The 25166-nt window shown below is 34.5% G+C and overlaps 1 protein-coding gene across 18 annotated transcripts in view; it reads left to right on the top strand.

Moving 5' to 3' along the window:
* LOC141390384 (diacylglycerol kinase eta) overlaps positions 1-25166 on the top strand; it is a 213197-nt gene that overhangs the window by 46567 nt on the left and 141464 nt on the right. The gene's annotated exons all lie outside the window — the stretch shown is intronic.

Genomic DNA, 25166 nt, shown 5'->3' with positions numbered 1-25166 from the left:
AAATTTGTATTTCTTTAATTTGTATTGGGTATTATGTTGTTGAAATGTTGAGAAAAATGCGGTTAAAACTTATCGTAGAAAGATTAGAGTTTGGTCCCCTTTCAATAATGTTAAGTAAATAGGCCATAATGATTTCCTTTGGAAAAATCTTACAGGAAATAAATATATATTCACAGCGTATCCAATTACAAGTCAGTTTTTCATCAAGCATCATGAAGGAATTTAAATCCCTATTAATACCGTAATCATTGTAACAGATTTTAAAACTCGTCAAGCGTAAAAACCCTTGAAGGAATTGAAAATAGATTTGCCATTTAATAATTACATACGTACATATCCTTTATTTATGTTGAAACTGAGGTATGGGGTATTGCAACTAGCGAGCACTTGTACTATACCAGAACTTTTAAACGAATTTCGGTAAAATAAACTGCTTAAGCCGGATTCAATTGATGGGTTTCCTAAAATAATAATTTGAGTGAAAGCTGTGGTCGGTCTTATGTAAAAAAAAAAACAGGAAAAATCGTTGAAGGAAACGAGTTTTTTTAAAGTTAATTCCCAATTAGTGGCTTTACAACAAAATGTAGAGCTCAATGTTTAAAGATGAATTTGAAGAATACACTTTAAAGATAATGTTTCTAATGTATGATTTTTTATACCCTACACCACTATGTGGGGAGAATATTATAAGTTGGTTTTGGCCAAAAAGTTTGTAACGCATCGAAATAATGGTCGTAGACCCATACTTATATATACCAAAATGAATGTCTCGACGAGCTGAGTCGATCTGGCTATGTGTGTCCCTCCGTCTGTCCATCTAAAGCTTGTAATCACGCTACAGGTCGCAATTTTGATCGGATCGTCACGAAATTTTGGATTTGATGGGGTCCCGGAGGGGAAGAAGCCTATTGATTTCGGTGATGGTCGGATAATATTAAGGGGTCGGAATGGGCAAAAAACTTTATGGATAAAAAGACAACGTTTTTTTTCAAAGCGATAATCTCAGCTTCTGTATGATGTAAAGTAGGTTACGAGAACCTGATCAAACAACGAAGATATCACAATAGTCGCAAATAAAAAACTAATTTTAAATTTTGCGATTTTAATTATAATGACAAATATCACAGCTTTGGTTGGGGACTTTCCAAAAACAAAGCCTGACTATGAAAGTAGAAGATTCCATCCTTACAATGGTGCAAACTAGGTCGGCGTAGGTGCCAAATAACGGAGATATCGCAATAGTCGGTAATACATCCCATTTATCAATTTTTTTGTTGGGAAATCACACTACAGGCCGCAATTTAGATCGGATCGTCACGAAATTTTGTGGGATAATGAGGGTCTCACAGAGGAAGAAGCCCTAGATTTTGGTGATGGTCCGATAATATTTAGGGGTCGGATTGGGCAAAAAACTTATTTGGATAAAAAGAGAACTTTTTTTCCAAAGCGAATATCTCAACTTCCATAAGGGGTATACCATCTTTACAATCATACAAATAGGTTGATGTATGTAGGTGACCAAATAACGGAGATATCGCAATAGTCGGTAATACATCAAATTTTTCCATTTTTTAAATTCACGCTACAGGGCACTATGTTGATCGGATCGTTACTAAATTGGTGGGTAATGGAGGTCCCGGAGGGGAAGAAGACTACTGATTTTGGTGATGGAGATTGATTTGGAGAACAAGTCAACGTTTTATTTCAAAGCAAATATCTCAGCGTCTTTAAGGGCAATACCGAATGCAAAACCTGACAATGAAAGTAGAAAATATTACCTTTCTAACGATATAAAGTAGGCTATCGTAGGTGGTCAAACAACGAATATATCACAATAGTCGCTAATGAAACCCAAATTTTCATTTATGCTCTTTTAATTATAATGACGAATAACACAGCTCTAGTTGTGGACCTTCCATAAGCAAAGCCTGACTATGAAAGTAGAAAATCCCATCTTTACAATGAGATATCAAGATAATCCGTAATACATCCCACTTTTCCATTTTTTAACCACGCTAAAGGTCGCAATGTTGATCGGATCGTCACGAAATTTTGAGGGTTAAGTGGGGGTCCCATATAGGAAGCCTGTTGGTTTTGGTGATGGTCGGATAATATTCAAGAGTCGGAATTAGCAAAAACAAACTTATGTGGAAAAAAATTCAAAGATTTTCCGCTTAGTAGTCGTATTCCAAAGGAAATGACGACAATGGATGATATATCACCTTTATTATGATGCAAAATAGGTTGGCGCACATCCCATTTTCGTATTTTCTATTTGAATTGTACTGACGAGTATCTCAGCTTTGGTTGGATGCGTATCAACAATGAAGACATTCTGAGTTTTAAAATGCTCCCAAGTATATGTCAACTGTAGTCAAATTAAAAAATAAATATTAATTTTTTTTGTTCAGTTCGCCTTAAGTCATTTAGTATAAGAGCCAGATAGGTGAAAACGTTAGTATCTCCCTACAAGAAATGTTTACTTGTGAGAAGCTTATATACCTACCCCTGTACGTGTATTTTATAGCTATAAAATATTCTCCAGTGCCATTTCGATAAGACTTTCCGTTTTTAAGCAAAATCGCGAAAACATAACAATAAAACATAAAAATTTGACCTGAATTTATATATCTCAACAAGTAAAAAAGTATCAGTCGGCTTTGCCGACAGAGATATACCCTCAGCCTGTATATATTGAAACATTTTTTTTTTTCAAAAAAGTATGTATTTAAGGATTTTTAAAAATTTTGGGAATTTGAACCGACAAAAATGTTCATTAGGAATAGAGATCGAAAGTTTTGCGGAGGATATACTAAAAGGAATGGATTTACATTGACCATTAAGTGGATCTCCAGACACTACATATGGTGCTATAGGGGGTTTTTACACCCTTCGCTCTGTTTGCCCAAGAAGTATGGACTTGCCCCTAAAAAACGTTTACTTTCGTTCGTTGAGGCAGCGAATTCAAGTTGTTTCAACAAAAATCAAAGTGATTCGATAGCAGGTCTTAAAGTGAACTTATCCGAAATTTTGTGTTGGAGGTACCGGATAGAGTGGACAAATATAGTCCCTATTTGAACCTGATCTATATCTAGTATATATATTAAGATGTGTAAAGTATAGACCAATTCCGCCTCTCTCTTCAAGAGTTACCGTATGAACAAATTTTCCGAACATTTTTGAACTTTTGTGGGGGAAGTACCTGAAGGAGTGGACCGATATTGCTTATCTTTAAACGTAAACTATGTTTTGACAAAATATTACTAAAGCCAAATTTTGGACAGAATCGGCACATCCGTTCTAGAGTTATCTTGCGCTCCAACCACCTCACACGGTGTCATAGGGGTTTTTTTTTGCAACTTTCAGGCTATTTTCTCAGGAAATGTGGACTCGCCCCTGATGAAACTTGTACCGTCGTATGGGGGGCAGTGAATACAAGCTGCTAAAACAAAAATGAGAGCGATTCGAGAGATGGCCCTAAACTGAACTTTTCTGAAATTTTGTGTGGAGGTTCCCGAAGGAATGCACAGTGGATCCACTTGTATGGAGAAAGTGGCCAAAAATATTTCCCGTGTAAATATCAAGGTAATGCGCTGGTTACAGCTTTGTGCTACTGCAAAGAGTGTTTTAAGAAACCACGAGCGTAACATCTCCCCCTTTCCCCTCTGGAGGGGTATACGGTAAAAATTGTTTTAGGCTGTTAATACAAAATGACATGAACAAAGGTCCTGATTATCTTATGATGCAAAAATAGGCTTGGGGAAACAAAGCAATCTCCAAAACCACATAAAATCCAACCAATTTAGCGGATTAAAAAAATCAATATTTTTGTCTGAAAATTGGTAAAATTTTTAATATAGATCTTTTAGCGTTCTTCCTGGAAGGCACGTACCGCCAACGTAAGACAAATCTGGAAGAAGATTTCTTCATCTTGCCACTGATACCAATTATGTTAATGTACGTGGTCAGATAACTGATTATACGCTAATATATCCATAGAAACCCTATTCTAGGGCAGCTTGAGTCAGCGACGCACCATTTATAGTCTGGCACTAGATGGCAGCTGATCTTAATACTGAATAATCTTAAAGCCATGACCTACTTTGGAAAATTATTCTCGAGGTGGGCACTGGTGGGCATCATGACTAAAACCTTAGGTCAAATTTAAGTATATGATCGAATTGACATTACAAAATACACTAAGAAAATATGCAGCTAACTAGAATTCGACAACACGCTAAAACACTAATTTTTAATGAAAATTAAGCTATTACCTCCCCCTTCAAAATCCACTATAATATTTTGGTCTACGTATTAGTTTCGCGATATTTTGAATATATTTAAATATATTGCATTTAAAATATAGGTTGTACTCACAACAAAAAATATTAGTCAAATGTTCCGACTTTTGAAGCTATTTTTAAGAAGATCGCGTTCGAATGAAATAAAAATTAATACATTTTTAAAAAGGTCAATGTCATAGCTGTCAGAGTTGTCAGATGTTGTACCAAAATTTTGAAATTCATTTTTTTATTTTTGGCCAATGGGTGCATTCACTGTGGAATGGGCCGATTGAGTCTAAATTGAAACATTATCTAAGTCTGGTACACATTTTACGATGGGCAAAGTATGGACCAAATCGATTACTCCCTTCAAGTGTTATCGTGCGCACAAATTTTACTAACATTTTCGAACTTTTGTGGGGGAGATACCGAACGGAGTGGACCGATATAGCCCATCTTCGAACTTAAACTAAGTTTGGGCAAAATATTACGAAAGCCAAAATTTGAACCTAATCGGTTCATCCATTCGAGAGTTATCGTGCGCACCAGCCAGCTAGGCAGACAGGCAGATGGACGGACATTGCTCAATCGACTCCAAATTGTCTAAAACCATTATTTCGATGAGGCACATTTGCCCGTATGAGAGTGTATATACCCTCGTTAGCATAAATGCTGAGGGTATAAAAATGGTAAAACCTAGGAACAAATCATAAAGGTCAATCTTCTAGAAAATTTTCACAGCTACAACATTTTCTTTAGCCCTATTTCGATAGAACTTGCGGTTTCCATGTAAATATCTAAAATAAACCTACAAATGTGAACTTTGACCGCAATATTTTCAAAAATCCCTCCAGCGATTTTTTTCTTGTTTTTCGATTTTTCTCATCAATGAACATTGCTGTTTCAGTATCCGCGAAAACATACCAGGTGTAAGCGGTTTTCATTCAAAGTTAGTTAAGGTGCACCCTGCATGACATTGTTTTATAAGGGGACATACAGTCAGTACATTGTGCCAATTTGAACTTCTATATCTTAAAAATGGTACAAACTACGAAAATAAACATGAGGTCAATCTTGTAGAGAATTTTCACTTCTACAAAATTTTCTTTAATCCCACTTCGATAGGGCTTGCGGTTTCCAAGCAAAGTGTTGAAAATCCAAAAAAGCCCTAAAAATGTGAACTTTGACCGCGATTTATTTGAAGATCCCTCAGGCGATTTTTTTTTTGTTTTTTCTCATTTATGAACATTGGATGTGTAAGCACCTTTCATTTAAATTTAGTTAAGGCGCACCATGTGATACTTTGTTACTTGTTATTTCAAAACCAATTTAATTATTATCCTAAATATTTGATTTCAGATAAATTGCCACATAGCACAGTGGCCAATTTTCAGAAAAACCTGGCCAAAAATCACTGAAATAAATTCATAAATGTACACTAAATATCAAATATTATTTATAGGATCCCACTGCGTGTAGTTATGAAAAAATATATACGTTTTTTGTTTAGTAAGTGGACATAAAACCAGGTCAAAGTGACCCTATTTATGATAATATCCAAAATAAACAGCGGGTTTTAAATATTTTCTTGTAATTGTAATGAAAGGTATGTGAAACGTATTTAAAATGTTCAGTATTGCCAATGAAGTGCGCGTTTTTTTTAAAAATTGATGTCCGTACTTGTTGATTTTTTCAATGTAAATTTTCACAACAAATTAAGAAAAAAGTTGTGAGTAAGGGAAGAGTGAAAAAGGGAATAGTTTTTTTTTAACAATTTTCATCGAAACATCCTGCACATATTTGCACTTTTCGTTTTTACGTGATATTTTGTCTTGCAGATATGTACAGATTTTCTTTGATCCAAAATGCCAGAATATAGTATAGTGTCACTTTCTGGCGTTTGGGTATAATTTAGAGTTTTGATGTATTCTATGACGTGTAGTAAAATTGTTGCGAACAATTTTATAGATTTATTTTATCTGATTCCATCACATTTTATAGGTGATTTTAAAGATTTGTGGAAAAAGAGACCAAAAAGACCTCCTTATGACTCGCACGATCGTTGATTTTTTTAAGAACAATATTCCTTTTTCCTTTTCCGTAAAGTTGCCAAGGACACCACATACTTAAAGTGCAAGGATTCCAAGTGATCTTAACTCAAATATTTCTAAAACTGTAGAAATGGTTGGAGCTTGCAACCCCATTTTAGTTTCTTGTTTTTGTGGCAAAATTGATAACGATATTTCCTTGGTATGTAATGCAAATAGAGATTTCATTTCTTTGGTAACTTATAGTGAAATTTAGCGGAGAACATTTTTGTCTTTGACACCATTTTTCTAAAATGATGCTTTGTATGTTGACCAATCGGACTAAACCTTTGCAATTTTTTTAGATTTGGATGACAATACATGAATATGAAATTAAAACAAAGATTGGTCAATTTTACAGTGTTTTAACGGTGTTTTATTTAACTTGCATTTCAACTCTGGTAACTCATTTTCCACACAGTTGCAGTTGACCAACTTTGCAAACTTTTCAGATTTGGATGACAATACATGAATATGGGCCCAATTTTTCCTACAGCCCCCATATAGCGGTACCACCCGATTTCAGGTATTTTGAAGATTTTATCTTCATTTTTGCCCGAATTACCTGTCATTTGGCTTTTGGGATTTCCAATGATACAGACATTTCCCCACCAAAAATTGTGAACATTGGTCCAGGTTTTTGTATAGCCCCCTTATAACGGTGCCACCGCTTATGGCGATTTATCTTCATTTTTAGGCCGAATTGGCTGTAACTTGCCAATGGGACCACCCAATAGTACATAAACTTAATCACATAACAAGTGGGAAAAGCGTTAAGTTCGGTCGGGCCGAACTTTTTGTACCCTCCACCACAAATTTCAGCCATTTCGGTGGATTATTGTGGCCACAACCTTCAAAATATCGAAAATCGGAAGTTACCGTCCAATGGGGGCTTTATGATGGCGCGGACCTATACCTACAAATTTCTGGGGGGGAGTTTTATACCCCCAACGAAGACTAAATACCAAATTTCAGCCATCTCTGTGTGATAATACCGAAAAATCGGCAGATATCGTCCTATGGGGGCTATATCAAAACGTGGACCTATATAAACATTTTATGGTAGAAATGTTTCTTAGCCTCTGGAAACACAAAATACAAAGTTGCAACCGATTCTGTTGTCAAATGGGATTAATACATTCAAAATATATTAAAATGACGCGTACTTTATATGGGGCGTTATATGGGGGCTATACCAAAACGTGGATCTATATAAACCAACTTTGGTAGGAATGTTTTTTGGCCTCTGTAGACACAAAATACCAAATTACAATCAATTCGGTGGTAAAATGGGACAAATATCTTAAAAATTCCTTAAAACGACGACGCGTCACGCGTCATTTTGTATGGGGGCTATACGAAAGCGTGGACCTACATTACCCGCTTTCAATACCACTTTCAATTCAATACCATTTCCACAGCAGACAGACGGACGGACATGGCTATAGCGATGTAGAATTGCACGCTGATCAAGAATATATATAGTTTGTGGGGTCTACAATTATTATTTCGAGTAGTTACAAACGTAGTGACAAACGTAGTGACAAACTTAATATACCCCCATCCTAAGGTGGAGGGTATAAAAATGATGGACATAGGTACAGGTTTTGGTGTAGCCCCCATATAGCGGTACCACCTGATTTCAGGTGTTTTAAGGATTTTATCTTCATTTTTAACCCGAATAGGCTGTTATTTGGCATTTAGGGATCCCAGTGGTATTGAAACTTCCTCAAGAAAACTTTTGGACATAGGTCCAGGTTTTGGTATAGCCTTTATATAACGGTACTACACGATTTCTATTTAAAGTTGTTATCTAAATTTTCGGCCTAAATTGACTATAGTTTTGTTCTCAGTGGTCAAAAAAAAGTATTTACTAAAAAGTTAAAAATAAAAAATAATTAAAAAAAATTAAGTTTCAGTGTTTTATGTAGAAATGCACTTAAAACTAGAAAATAATTTATCGCTTAGCCTCAATAAGTATATTCTTCCTCATGATGCAATCTCTCAAATAAAACGCTTGCATTTAAATTTAAAATGGTGGCAAAATTAAACGGCAAGCGTTTTAATTGAGATATTCCATCATTTTTAACATATGTATCTAAAAGAGGAATGGGGTTTTTGGGACATTTTTGAGAAAACACTCAAGTGAAAATACAAAATTATTTTTTAACCTCGACAGCAAATAATTACTTGTATCTGATTTATACATGAGTAAAACAGCACTTTTTTAAAAAAAAAAAGACTTTAGAAACATTTGCATATGGAAACGTAGACAACAAACGATATTTATATTTTTCGGCACAGATGCAAAGTTTTATTTTCTTTAAGGGTGTAATAAAAGCAGATTATCAAAAAAATATGTTTTGATTTTTCAATCAAAAGCCGCCTGAATCATTGATATCGAACATTAAACAGTGCCTTTACTTGGCAGAAAAAACAATGTTTGTTTGTTTCATTTGCCATAGAACACTCGAAAAGCTGACATAAAATAAAAATTGTAATTTTAATTTTTAAAGGTGTGAACACCATCTGTATTATTTAGTTTCCAAAAAACTTTGGTTTTCTTTTTCAACATCCAAAAAAGGCATTTCGCCCATAGGCATTCTGTTTACCCTCTGTTTGCCTACAATTTCTTCTTTCCCATTTTGTGTGCCTTTATGTTTTTTTCGTGGAATACTATTTTATTTACCATTGGCATTTGTCATAATATTTTCCAAACTCATCTAAAATTCCACTTTAGACAATGGTGTCCTTGACAAGCAGACAATTTACCGGCGTAATAAGGCCAAGCACCAAAGGAAGTTTTCCTTTTGGCTGAGAAGCGATGAATAAGAAAACAGTCGTGAGTCGTTTTATTCTGTTTGTTGTGAGTGAGCGTTTTCTTTTCAAGTTTTAAGTATGGCTGATAATCATGTGTATGAATGAATGTATGTGCCGATGGGTATGTGTACATTAGGGATAACACCTTTTGTGCATTTTTTGTCAAAATATCAAAAGTACCACCACACAGTCGTGTAGAGCAAAACCTAAAAATACCGTTTATAAAGTTTACGAACCTATTGCAGATAAAAATTGTCTATGCTTTATTGAAATTGAAAATCATCTTAAATATTGGATATTCAACATGAGTCTAATACATACATCGATATATATTAAGTGTTTATTTTAACTTACATAAATCATTTGTATGCATATATTTAAATAAATAAATGTTAATAAAATTTAATAAAAAATTATATAAAAAATAAGAAAAGGCCTTCAGAAAGCGGTTTCCATGCGGGAACTTCTTTCTACAAATCTACCTAAAAAGTGTTTTCGTTATAAAGACAATATTCCCCACATTGTACATTCGTTGCATTTGTTGTTTATAGTCCTAGTGTCCATACATACATATATGCTTTTTACATCATTTTAGCAACATATTTTGACATTTACAAATTGTGTTTATGATTATATTAGAATTGCTTCACTTATTCTAAAAAACGACACACACGCATGGAGGAAAATAAGAATATGACATACATACATATGCCAATCCTATTTGATGTTGATGATGATTGCCTTCCGTTTATGAAAAACGTTATAAATTATGTAAAAGGATGTTCATTAGTAATATGTTTGTTTAAAAAGAAGACTTTGAAGATAGCCTAATTGGTGAACAGACATCTAAGAAATTCCATACGCTGTTTGTTGTTGTAATTTTAATTGAGAATATGTGTATTTAGTTGTGCGCAAACATTTAGTTGCCTAACTCTTTAACTCGGCGGCTGATAAATACACAAATTCTGAAGGTACGTACATCCAGTATTCAAAGTTCATATTCGTACACCCCTCAAAAATGAATAAAATCGTTATTAATTCCATATTTTTATGCAAATATGAAACAATTGATGGAAATTGCTATAATGAAAAAAGATTTAAAAATATCGAAACATATTTTGAATTTATTCCGTAGTTTATGTATACATGACACCTGTGAGTGTGGCAAAGTTCGTATTCGTATTCTAGGTAGAAGCACCATATACCACTAATTGTTGTTCTTTTCGGCTTTTTCAATGTCTGTGCTGTAGAAAAATATAAAAATAAATATATTTTTATTTAAAAATTTGCACGAATAAAAAGTCGGACGAACATTCGAAATATTTAAGAAAAATATAATATATATGATTAACTATGGAAATTTATTCCCAAACTTTGGACGATAATAGGTAATAGCAGTCCTCCTGCAACAATATTCGTGGTCTCTAATGAAAATAAATATTGCCAGCGTTTGGAATTGCAACAAAACGTACTCCGGGCTTAAGCAACATAACTACATTTTTGGTTTATACGTCGTAAAAATCGAAAATTTCGTTCTATATTTGGTCTAAAATTAATTGTAATTTTAGAATACAGTATTGAAAATCATGTTATGTCAAGACATATCGGAAATTATGATTAATAACACTGTGACACAAAATGCAGGTAAAAATATAGATAAGTTGTCAATGAGAACCGTACCTTAAATTTTCTGAACGACATCTTTGCAGAACATTTCGAAGCTGAAAAACGTCATCTTGTGGTACTTTTATAGCGGTTCTTAAAATAAAGGACGCAAAAGACATTGAAGGGAACGAGTCAGAAGGACCAAATGCTCTACGAAAATAATCCTCATTCGAGTTGACAGAAGACATCTCACCTCTTAAATAAGCTAAAATAACAGTTAACAAAGATATAACGCTAATTTCTGATGCCTTACAGGGTCTTCAGCAGAAACTTAATCACGCCATAACTCGGGAGTTCGACTCACGGCGGATCTGTCCTTCGGGATTTTTAATATACTCACCAACGGCTTTCATTCCCAAAAGGAATTATCTCTGCCCCACAATGTAATAGGTACAGGTACCTTCCCTGATGACATCTGTGAGAGACTGAACTCCTATTGAACCGATCTTACCACATTTTCCCACGCGAGGAATATCCAGATTTTCGCCACAAAATCTACAGCCACTCTGTTCACCACATGGACAGCGCGGTTTAGGAGAGTCGAATTTATTTTTCAAACAAGCCATACCATACTTCAGTGCGTATGATTGTTATTAATAAGAAGTGTTTTAATAACAATCATACGCACTGGTATTCCTATGTTAAGAAATACAACAAATATTAATAAAAACAAGAAAGCTAAAACACAAATATGCATAACACCCCAGCAAAAGAAATCCTTACTAAATAATAGGTTTTTATAGTACTTTTTGGTAGTCGTAACTACTTATTAGAGTTTGGGAATTCCCGACTTTTTTTCATTCCCGGGAAATCGGGAATTCCCGGGACTATGGGAAATCGAATCCGTGGGGCATACACGTGACAGAGAGTAAGCAAACATGAAGTACTTACTCCCTTTATGTGTAGTTGTGTCGTCAGTTATCTCTTTGGAACAATATTAAGGGTAAAATACGAAAGGGTCGGAAAGCAATAACAAACATCTTAAAAGACTTTGCGCCAAAATCTTGGAAGAACCAATAAATCATATACGGCATATGGCAGCTGTTCAAGAATATCTATATGTATGTATCCAATTATTCCTGACTAATTTGCGGAGTTTATATAAAATATATGTTTCGCACGATTATCCTAGCAAAGCTTCCTTGATATCAAAGAGTGCTGTCCGATTATATTTTTAAAGTCAACGATATGGTATGTTGTTCTTATGGTTTGAAGAGCGTGTTAATCATAGAACAAATCCGTTTATAGCGAATTTTTATACGGCTGACCTTTTGAGTACACGACTTCACAATTGCAACACGGTGGCACCAATGATTAGAGGCGTACTTATATGAACATTCATTCATACCATAGTTGTTACTGGCTTCCAATCCTAATATACTCCATTTGCCACTTAACATTATACAGTTTTTAATATTGCAAACAATAATTTTGGAGAATACAACAATTCGAAAAGATCCCAGCTTTTATATCTTACCAAATTAATATCCTTCAAGAACGCCATCAATAAAAATATAGACTAGAACAACAAGGAAATGGCTTCAAAAAGTGCTTCTATTCTTTGCCGTAATCAACTAAAAATATAGAATTATGGGAGGTTCGAATTTCAGAGAAAAACACCAATTATGGAGAGGAGCAAAATGTATATATTTTATACGAATTACCGCGATTTTTACAATGGACCCGCAATTACGAATAATCGGGGCACGAATTATCGCGACTCCACTATATTGCCAATGTTAGGCTAAATAACAAATGTCAGTCATTTCGGTGGGATATTGATGTCACAACTTTCAAAATACCAGAAATCCGGAGGTACCGTTCTATGGGGGCTAAATGAAGGCGTAGACCTGTACCGACAAATTTCTGGCGGAAAGTCTTATACCACCAACAAAAACCAAATACCAAATTTCAGCCATTTCGGAGGATTATTAAGACCACAACCTTCAAAATACGGAAAATCGGCAGGTACCGTTCTATGGGGGTTATATTAAGGCGTGGACCTGTACCGACAAATTTCTGGGGGAAAGTTTTATACCACCAACGAAGATTAGTCATTTCGGAGGAATATTGAGGCCACTACCTTCAAAATACCGAAAATCTGGGGGAAAGTTTTATACCACCAACGAAGATTAATTATTAAATTTCAGCCATTTCGGAGCAATATTGAGGCCACAACCTTCAACATATTGCGAGCTGTATCTTGATTTCAACAGACGGGCGGACGGACGGACTGACGGACATGGTTATATCGACATAGTATTTTACCCTGATCAAGAATATATATACTTTATAGGGTCCCCGATGAATATTTCGATTTGTTATAAACGGAATGACATATTTAATTATACCATCCATATTTTGGTGGGAAGTATACAAATAAACATGACTTATACATGAAAATACAAATACCCGTATTCCCGGGAATTTCAAAAAAATTTCCCGGGAAATCCCGTTCAAAAAATTTCGGGAATTCCCGGGAAATCCCGGGCCGGGAATTCCCGACCAGAAACTCTACTACTTATACCTACAGTGTCCGCCAAAACTGAAGCACCCCCTCAGTACATTTTTTAAAATGATATTTTTTTAAGAAAACAAAGTTATAAATTAATTTTTTATTTTTCTTTTAATTTATTTATATTTTTATTTATACACAAAAATAAGGAAATCAGAATTTAATAAACAAAAGTTAAAATTCAAAAAACAACCGCTCATATTTACGACTATGAGCGGTCAAAACTAAAGCACCCCCTAATTTGAAGTACAACAAAAACTATTGAAATCAATATTTCGTTGTGAATCCTCTATCCTGGATGACACAAACACGTCTTTAGGCATAGAGGATATTACATTATTATTGCTGGCGATATTGCTTCCCGCGCTACTTTTTCGGCTTCAAATAAATTTTCTTTGGTTTTGCAATTTTTTTCGGTTGATTTTTGAGTTAACGATCTCGCACACGTCCCAATCGGGAGCTAAGTTGAGGGTATTGGGCTGGCCAATGGATAACTTCTGTCGAATTGTTTTGGAATCACTCCTTAACCACTTTCGATACACGATTTGGCTCGTTATCTTCCTGGAAGATCCATCTAAGTGGCATATCTTCTTCGGCATAAGGCAACATCGCGCGCTTTAATACATTACGATACTTGAAACGATCCATAATTCCATTAATTTTATAAATTGGTCCAATCCCTTGGCCCGAGAAAAAAATCTCAGGCCAATATGTTCCGCATCCATGTTTTACAGTGTCTTTGCAATATTTAGGATTTAACCTTTGGTCCACGCCTTTTATCATCTGAATACTCTAAATTAAACATAGATTTATCGGAAAAAAGCACAGTCCTCCATTTTTTTTTACAATCCAGTTCATATGGGTCTTGGCGAATTCCAGACTGGCTCCTTAATTTTTTTGTCGATATGAAAGTTTTTTTTTTGCTGGTCGTCGACTGAATAAGCCGGCGTCTACCGTTCTTCTGTGAATCGTTCTTTTGTTAATTTTTAAATATAAACGATTTTGTATTTGATCAGAGGATGCTGTAGCATTATTTTTAAGCTAAATTTTACGAAAATCAATTATTTCGCCTGCAATAATTAATAATTAAATATCCTCTATGCCTAAAAGATGTGCTTGTTTCATCCTGAATAGAGTATACGCAACGAAATATTGATTTCAATAGTTTTTGTTGTACCTCAAATTGGGGGGTGCTTTAGTTTCATCCGCTTATATTTGCGACGTAAAATGTTTCTTGAATTTTAACTTTTGTTTATTAAATTCTGAGTTTCTTATTTTTGCGTTTTCCAATAATAAAGATATAAATAAATAAAAAGACAAATAAAAAAATAAATTTATACTTTGTTTTCTTAAAAAAATTATCATTTTAAAAAAATGTACTGAGTGGGCGCTTTAGTTTTGGCCGACACTGTACTTACTAACCCATTATTTTAACAAGGGAATGTCGCACTGAATTACTGGTTATTCTACGTCCATTGCAATAGCTAGTTATTCTATGGCCTCTGCAAGTTGGAAAATAAGCTATAAGCTGTGGAATTTGTTTTTAATTTTAACACACTTTATATTTTTATTTTATTTCGCTCCTTGCTGGATTTGAACACACGAACTTGTCGAACACAATACACACTATGCCACGCGTACGAACATTAAGGGTTGTTTAAACGCTTACATGTGCACCACCAACTGTTCTTTGTGTTGTTAACAAAAATTACCCGGAAGACGTTGAGCGTTGAACACACAAACCCGAGGATTAGTAGTCGGAAACACACGCTCTGTGCCACGGTACTCATAACTTAGTAAGGAGTAATATGCGTGGTAATTTTTGTTTACATTACTTTGTAATTGGTTACATAATGACTAACGGATCCGAGTTTTTGCTTGGTCATATATTTTTTTAATCGTGAGACTTTACATAATTTAATCAAATTCTAATTTTTGAAAATTTAATCAAAATATTTGTTATACGATCCCTATTGATTTCATAATGCCCATGTTCCTGGCATACAAGTTGATGAAGTGCAATTTAAGCTCGTTGAGGCTTCTTTGTTCATTGCTTACCTATCACAAACAGAGCTTGTTTTCAATACAATCGACGAACATTGGCATCCTCCCATGGTCCTTGGCATAGTTTGATATGACAATAAAGAAAACAATTCAGCAGCCGTAATATCCGATTTTCGCACATCTGCGTAGTTATTTGTACAGTTGTATTCTATACAATCATGTATACAGTGGTCGGCTTACGGAAACATGGCATGAGGAGTTAAATAAAAAGTGGAAACATAATTTTTAATGAAATCTTCATGGAAAATATTTTAAATGGTTTATTTTGGCCAAATCGATAGGGTTTTCAGTTAATAAGTTTTTATGTTCGTGTTATTTCAAGTTTAGCATGGTATTTTAACAGACAATTGCTATGCAGCGGCTCAATTCTGTTTCTATGAAAATGTGAAATGAAAATTTTTATAAAGGAAAGAAAAGGTCAAATGAAAAAAATTAAAAAGGAAATATTATTCATTTCAAATTTTCATAGAACAAGAATTTGTTATTATGCTCTGATAATATATCAAAAGACAATTTTACATATATGCCGACTACTGTGCATATTGATACGTATAAAGAAACGAACTCATATATGCACATGAAATTGTGTGTGCCGGATGTTTGTTTATGTATGCGTACTTTTGAAAACAGCAGACAATGTGAACACAATCAAACTAGCCTTTGGTGATTGACAGCTTATTCCGGTGTTTAACGCATTCACACACACACACACATACTTACATACACATATTAAACTCAGGGAACTGGGAAACCCCCAGCATAATATAATACATTTCCACACACCCACATAACTGCAAATACGACATCATATTCAATGACTCAAATACAATATTAAAGACATACAGGCAGGTTGCTAGGCTTGTGAATAGATTTAGGCAAAACTTAATTAAGCGACATACATACATATGTATCTGTCCCAAATTATCGGTATGAGGTGTTAATAATTTGGCCGGCAGGTATACACAACAAGGATTAAGAACGAAAGACATTTATTTCAGCCTGCAGCTGTATTCTTAACAAATTTCCTTTTCATTACCGAACTCATGGAGTTTTTCATTTTCTTGGTATCCATTTTCTTAAAGTAAGTTTCAACATTTACACATTGCCCTGTATATATACATACATAAAATTAGAATAGGGGCGAGCAAGAGCAATTTATTTAGGCAATGCAAAAAAAAAACACTTTGGGGTGGAATTCTCCCGGCCGACTAACACGGGAAACGGAAATGTCTAAGCGCCGTAATTGCCAGTTTGTTGGTTGGCCAGTTGATAGGTAGGCTTGGCCATGAAACTTGAGCATTTAATGGGAATTCTTTATAAAAGCGTTAAATTAATTAGGTGAAATTTAGATTTCAATGTACAATTTTTACGCCAAGCATTTCGAAGAGACGGGAAGTATTTTCGGGAGCGAATGAATGTTTCATTGCAAATTAATTTGTTTGTATAAATAATTGTGAGAGAATAATAAATGATAACAAATTTACCAATTCAAAGGATTAAGGACCACATTTTAAGATCAACAGAAGATTTTTGTGAATTAGTTAATTAATTGTTGTTTTTCCAAGAACAGTTGCTTAGCATAGCTTAGGTCATTGCAAGGAATTTTATGCCAATATAAAAAGGTGGGTGTTAAAACTGACTCATCATCAACGCCCAGACAAAACGAGTGAAGCTAGGAACTTGGTCAATATTGGTGCGAAGGGATAAGGCAGGAAATTCGAAGGACATAAAATAAATAAATGTATCCTTATATTTGTATTTGTGTAGTTTTGTAGCGAATATCTTCCAATTTAATGAATTGTTGTTATAATATAAAATTTCACAATTAATTTCAAATTTTAGGTGTATTTTTAATTGTGAAACTTTAAAAAATAGCTCTCCAACAGATGTCGCATATAAAACTTTTTTTTTTTAATTTTTATAGGAAAGTGTTTACTACGATATCCTAATTTAGGTTGTATTATTGTTGATGGGCTTTTTGGTCAGTTTTGATTTAATGATAATAAAAACTAAGATTTTATATCATTTTCCACCCGACGCACTGTGGGCGAAAGTCAAATCTAGCGGGGAAAAAGTCCGAAAACTGACCAAGAGCTAAGTAAAAATCATTAATGCAGTATTTTTCCAAACATACTGGTAGACCTAAAAATAACAATCAGTATTGCATTTAATGGTTATTGGCCGTTATAACGGTACATTTACTAGGAGTTTTTTTGCAAGTGATAAAATCGACATTTTTTGATGATTTGTATATTGACAAGTAATATGGACAAATGAAAATAAATATGACCGTAATTGAATTTTTTCAGATAGTTTGGAATTAGTGTTTATTAAAAAAATAATTGTAGCATTATTTGATGTTGTAAATATTCTGAAAAAAATCTGTAAATATTTATATGCGATTTTTTCTACTTAGAGCATTTTGAGTAAAGTGAAACTTATGGGAAACACACGGAAACACTACAGGACTTTTTTAATATAAAACCAGTAAGGAAAGGATCAAAGTCGGGCGGGGCCGACTATATGATACCCTACACCACTGTGAATATGTAAAATATATATGGGAGCTATATCCCAATCTTAACCGATTTCGATATAATTTGGCACATTTATTTCCAGAGTTCAGTCACACATTCAAAATTACATTGAAATCGGACTTACGAGTATATAGCGTGTTTGGTGCAGCAAATACGCGAAATAGGCAGAAAAAATATATGGGAGCTATATCCAAATCTGAATCGATTTCGACATAATTTGGGACACTTATTTCTAGACCGAATTCAGTCAAACATTCCAAATTTCATCAAAATTGGACGTATATATAGCGTGTTTGGTGCCGCAAATAAGTGAAATCGGGCGAAAATATATATGGGAGCTATATCCAAATCTGAACCGATTTCGATATTATTTGGCACACTTATTTCTAGACCGATATCAGGCCGAAAATATATATGGGAGCTATATCCAAATCTGAACCGATTTTCACCAAAAGCAATAGCGTCCTTCCTATGGCTAAAAAATTATAGTCTCCAAGTTTTAGCTGAATCGGACAAAAAATGCGACCTGTACGTTGCGAACAAAAATACATGGACAGACGGACAGACTGACGGACATGCATAAATCGACTCAGAAAGTGATTATATGTATATCCCCAAAAGGAACTATGGGTCTATTTCGTTTCCTTTTGTATGTTACATACAAATGCACAAAGACATAATACCCCTTACCACTGTGTGGTGTAGGGTATAATTACATACTCCGAGGTATCTACTCCCAAAATTTCGTCTGCCTTTTTTTTGCCTTTTTCATGTTATCAACAATTTTATAAACCCATTTTTACATGAAAATACGTAATATAAAGTAGGACATTTGTATGGGGGATATACCAAAACGTGAACCTAAGTGAATAATGTTTGGTGTGTAGATGTTTTGTCTATTAAAAACCCGAAAACAAAATTTGCAGCCATTTCCGTTGGAAATTTTTGCTAAAACCTTCTCAATTCTGGATATCGGGAGATACCTATATATGTATGGGCACTATATCAAAACGTTGATCTAGGTCGAACATTTTTGGTACGGAGGTTTTGTGTGTACTTAGAACCCGAAATACCAAAGTACAGCCAATTTTATTCGAAAATATGAAGAATACATTCAAAATAAAGATAATCTCGGGGATAGACCAAAACGTGGACCTAAGACCCCCATCATTGGAACTAATGTTATGTACCCCCTGAAGATCCTAAATACCAAAATACAGCAAAATTAACAGTGAAATGTGGCCCACATACCCAAAATACCTTATATGCGGAGGTACTGTTACGAGGTACTGTTACTCAGTGTAATCATACCTATACAAATAAGTAGCATCTGTACCAAATCACAGCCGCGGGGCGGGGCCGACTTTGAATATGTAAAATATATATGGGAGATAAATAAAAATCTGAACTGATTTCGATATAATATGGTACACTAAGAGGTAGTTTACACTATGTATCAATGTCATATGACACGAAATAAAAACATTCCATATTTACCCACGGAAGCAATGTGGAGACGTAGTTTTTTTAAATTTTTGCTGGTGTGGACGCACAGAGTAAATGGCGTAAGGAAAATCTCCAATATTACACATATTAGCGAATATATAACGATGGGAAATTTCATGTCATATGACATTTACATATAGTGTAAACTACCCCTAATTACTAGACCAAATTCAGTCAGACATTCCAAGTTTCATCAAAATTGGACAGATATAGGGTGTTTGGTGTAGCAAATACGTGAAATCGGGCGTAAATATATATGGGAGCTATATTCAAATCAAACAAGTGGGTGAAGAGAAGACAAGGTTCGGTATTCCAAAAAGCGAAGCACTAACAGAGAGAAGTGGAGATCTTTTCTTAGTTCGGTCTATGGAACAAATGTTCTGTAATGGGCCAACTAAGTAAGTAAGTAAGCTATATTCAAATCTGCACCGATTTCGATATACATGCCTATAAGGAACTATGAGTCTACCTCGTTTCCTTTTGTATGTTACAGACAAATGCACAAAGACAGAATACCCCTTACCACAGTGTGGTGTAGGGTATAAAAATTAAAAACAAAATTTGAACGTTTGCAAGTAAAATATAAAAAAATGGCTAAAAAAAATTCCGATGTCTACATCGCACACTGGTCGAAACCACTGATCTAGCGGCGCGAAAGTCCAAAAATCAAACTATAAAATTGCCAAATATATTCCATTGTGTCGATTACAGACACTTTGCTGACAAAAAATTGTTTTTTTAATTTTTGTTGTTGTAAATACTCACTCAGTTATTCACTATCAAATACAAGAAATTTTGCTGCATCAGATTTTAAAAAATTTGTTGCTAAAAAATTGTCTTCGTATTTGTTTAAATGTTAAATAAGTTCATAATAAAACTGAACATAATTTATTTTTAATTGATAGCGGACGGTGTGACTTATATTATAAAAAATAGTTTTGTGTCAGGAGTTATATAACAATAAATTTTCAAAAAATCTTAAGTGCATCTGTAAACTTGGCCGAACTTGGGTTCGATTATTTTTTGGGGAATTAAATTGGACTCTTTGGATACGGAATAACCACATTAGGGCTGCAAATATTTGCAAATCTTCTGATAACTGCACTTTTAAAATATGGGATTTTACTTGAAATTATTACTAATTTAGCTGGGCATTTGTATGTGAGCTTTGTCAAAATATAGACCTATCATGAACAATTTTTGCAAGGAGGAGTTCTACCCCGGGGTCCCTAAAATACCATATTATAGCTAATGATATTCAAAATACCTAAAATCGGGAGGTACGGTTACATGGTGACTATATAAAAACGTGCACCTATGTCCATAATTTTTGGTGGGAATGTTTTGTGACCACTAGGAACCCTAATTACAAAATTACATCTAATTTGCAACGAAAATCTGACAAATACGGAAAATCGGAAGGTACCGTTATATGGCGGCTATAACAAAACATTAGCCGATATTGTTCATTATTACCCACAGACACAGGCTGTGTTTGTGCACGTTTTTATATAGTCACCATGTAACCGTACCTCCCGATTTTAGGTATTTTGAATATCATTAGCTATAATATGGTATTTTAGGGACACCGGGGGTAGAACTCCTCCTTGCAAAAAGTTTTCATGATAGGTCCATATTTTGATATAGCTCACATACAAATGCCCAGCTAAATTAGTATTAGTTTGCATGGAGTGGGTGATATCTTAGAACTGTGTCGTTATGTTACAGGAAAGAGAAGCGATTTCATTAAGCGATTGAGCCAGTTGAGTGGAATAGGTTGTGGATATCTGTTGTGCTATCCACATCATTTTTCGTGTTGTATCTGTTCGTATTTTATTTGGTGGTGATCCGAGTCGATGTTTGCTCCTCGGAACGATCGTACATCTATCAAACGCCTTATGGGTGAACGCAAGGCACATGTTACCTTACTACCTTAAACGGGTGTTAAAGGCAGCTCTACAGGTGGTTCCACGGTTAACTCACTTAAGCAAAAAGAGGGTCCGAGATAAGTCCTGTTCTTTGTCACGTTAAAGCCGTTCAAGGTCGTTACTTGGTATCTTTCATTCCCCAAGTAGAGCTGGCAAACTATCGTTAGTCTGATTATCGTTTTGATTGCTGTCGAAAAGCTGCGTTTATTCGGCCTTCAAATCATGTTTTTGTCTGAGTTATATGTCGCGAGTTATTTAAAAAATTGTTTCGGAATTCGATTAAAGTCTATCTTTAAACTGACTTTTGAAGCGAGACAGCTTGCTGTGTTTTCCCAGTATATCTTGCATAAACATGCGTTAAGTATAGTGCTGACAAATCGCGTTAAAACAAAGAGAGACTTCCCTCATATGCAGGAGTGCTAGCCGATTATATTTATCTCCTTGATATGGGACCTCATTTTTATCGCTGAGCCCGAAAACGGAGCCACGCGTTTTTTAAATGCTCAGAAATTGTGGCCACCATTTTGCTGAGAGGATTTGTCATCGCAAAAAAGTGTGATGTTCTTGTGAGGGATTGAAATGCTGACCTTCCAAATTTGACAGGGAGGTAATCTTCTTTATGTCAAGAGCAGCTTGGTATGATTGACCGCATTGACGCCTAATTGCCGCTTAGCCAACTCTGTTGAAAGGCTAATTTTTCGTAGTTATAATTTTTTTTCTACTGGGTTTCAATTATTTACAGATGATTCACCAATTATTTTTTTCATATAGACATTGATATGAATTAATCTTTCCCGTCGATTTCACTTCGTTATGTTTTTTTAAATGCCATCGCTAATTGTAGATATACAATTTCAATCTGAGTTCAGGTTCATTAGCTTTGCCTTGTGAACAGTATACACCTACTTATCGTTCGTTAGCGTCCATTAATTTCTTTGTTAATCCATTAATCTGCGTTGAATCTTTATGTCTATTTATCTGTCTTCTTATTAAAAAAAAAAAACACAGCTTTAAAGGAATCAATGCAAATGTTGCCAATTAACCATTAATTTAATGTATTAACATTTGCTTACGTTTCGTATTAACGACTTTATTTTTCACATTATGGCTTTTTTATCTGGTTGGCGGAGTTCAAGGTGATGTTTTTTGTGGCTTGTCGACAAATCTGAATTTCGCTGAAATCAGCAGATATTTAATTGGGTGGTTATTTTTACCATTACCAGGAAAAATTCATTTTTTGTGTATTTTTGTGCATGTGTTCTCTTTTAAGAATTTAGATTCTGTGGGTATTCACCATAAAATGGCATGAAAAGTATTTCCAAAGAACACATGAATATTAAGGTGAGGTCGAAAAAAAAATTTACTTATTACAAGCCATTGCTTGAAACTTCTTGTGATATACAATTTTGAGTATTACTTTCCATTTCTCGCTCTTTTCATTTTCATTTTACCCATCTGTTTTTGTTTGTGTGATTAATATTTTGTGATGGTATGATTAATATCAATTTCATGGTCATCGTTAATCTTGTTTTATGTTCAATGGCTATGGCCTTTTCACTGCTGTCCGTTGTTATTTACCTTGGCCATTTGTCATGGCACATTTGGGGGGGTTGGAAATATCCTCTCAATATACATACACACCTACATTTATACAAATTAACAAATTTATTAATGTATTTTTGGGGTTGTTTGGTATTTTTTCATTTCTCTGGGGTTTCGGTCTCTCTCTCTTTTACTCTGGTGTCGAATGGCTAACGACTTTAATTGGTGTTGGTGAAGTAAATGTATGCCAATTACTGTAAATTGAGATTTATTTCATTACGAACACAGGCAAAATGTATCACTGACGTCTTTTGTGATAGCCACACAAATTTAATGGAAATCAATAATTGCATTTAGGACTTTCTTCTTTTCAGCGTGTGTCCAGTTACGGACTTAATTGAATATAAAACTAAAGGTCAAACTTGGTCCTTGTTTATTGTGTTATGAAACACACATTTTTATTATCAATAATTCAAAAACAGATGTCAAGGTCAGTTTTATGGAAACCAATAAGCAAGAGGGCAGAATGATTTGGGCAGATATTAAAAATGTTGCAGGTCATAGCACAGATTACTATAAATGTTGTTGTTAAAAAAAAAGCAATAAATGATATGCTGCCAGACAATATAAATTTGGTTCAAATCAATATTACACTAATTGGTACAAAGTTTTCGTCTACTGCTAGCTTAATAATTCAGTTTCAGAACAATTTAAAACGATTTAATCGTATTGATCCGTCTACGTCATGTGAACGATAATTCTCGAAGGGTGTGCATTAGGCCGGGGCGATTTGAAAACCTTAATGGGCCCTTCGCGTTTCTTATTCCTGGGATTGAACAAAAAAGTCCACTAGAGCATTGGTCTACGGTAAAAATCGAGCCTCCCGAATTTGACTTTAAGTTTTTTTATCCACGTTTTTTTGGACATTTTGACATATAACAGCCAAACCATTGAGATTCTCGATCAAACACAAGGGCAAAAATTGTAGCCAAGACAGTAGTTAAGAACTCTCTAATACATCGCGAAAGCATCGGAACGCTCCTTCAGGCAGTTTTGGCCTTGAGAAGGTGGAAACTTTTCAAAAAATGTCGATAAATGGCACTGTGCTACAAAAGTTGACCAGAAAAATATTCAAGCGTTCTGATGCAAAATTATATCGTGTTGGGGTCTATCAGAGGTCCGCAAAATGACACTCGCTTTTAATGCATATTCGCGATTTCGTGCTTTTTTCATTGCTTGCTATTGCCATCTCTGTTTAATGCTATTGCTTGCTTTGCCTTTACTTTCATGAGTGTGTGCCAATTGCACACACACAACACACTACAAGAGCTCGTTGCCTTTTTTTTGCACGCTGCCTTCGAAAAAGCACGTTGCATTACAAAAAGCAGTAGATATTTCTGGTCAAATTTACATGTTAATAAACATAAAAAATTAATGTTGAGACAATAAAAACAATTACTAGTTTAGTTTATCCTATTATTAAAGAAACTCAAAGAAAAAGCGAAATTTGGCAAATGTATTCATTTATTCAAACAGAAGATGTTACGATACTGTGTGCTGGTATGCAGTATTGTGCATACTGCATTTGCGAATCGTGTGAATACAAATGTAAAAGCAAGCAAGCATGCACTAAAGCAGTGAATCATTTTTTGGGGTGAATCTGCTTTTTGCACATTCATATTTTTTATATGCAAGGCACTGCACTATTCGCTTTTGGGAAAAAGCAATAGAGTGTGCCTTTTATATGCATTTTGCGGACCTCTGGGGTCTATGGACAACGACAATGCCTTTAGTTCGTTTGGGTCACTTCGTTTTATTTCTTTATAAAGGTAAGAGAAGTGAAAATCTGGGTTTCGTACATTTTCAAATTTAAATGGATATATCTTCTTTTTTCACAACGGATTTCTGTTGAATAATATCTTTCGAACAAGTTTTTTTTTTAATCGGTTAACAAATGACTATGTTATAGTGGTTTAAGTCTGAAAACCTCCACAAAAACTCGGATCGATGGCTATAAATTCGAGAAAATTAAATAGAGAACTAAATTTGAAACAAGTAATAAAATATCAGTCAGCTATGTAGACAGAGATATAACCTCAGTTTTTACTATACAAAAAAAAAAAAAAAAAAGAAACAAGAAAATAAATTACAGGGGGGGGGGGGGGAATCTAAATGTGCTAATAACAACCCTTATTTGTATACCGATCTCGTTGTATAGT

Source organism: Musca autumnalis, unplaced genomic scaffold (genome assembly GCF_047663935.1).
Source record: "Musca autumnalis isolate F117 unplaced genomic scaffold, ASM4766393v1 scaffold_1, whole genome shotgun sequence".
NCBI lineage: Eukaryota > Metazoa > Arthropoda > Insecta > Diptera > Muscidae > Musca > Musca autumnalis.
The sequence above is the reverse complement of the archived record's forward strand: the minus strand, read 5'-3'. Positions and strand labels throughout refer to the sequence as shown.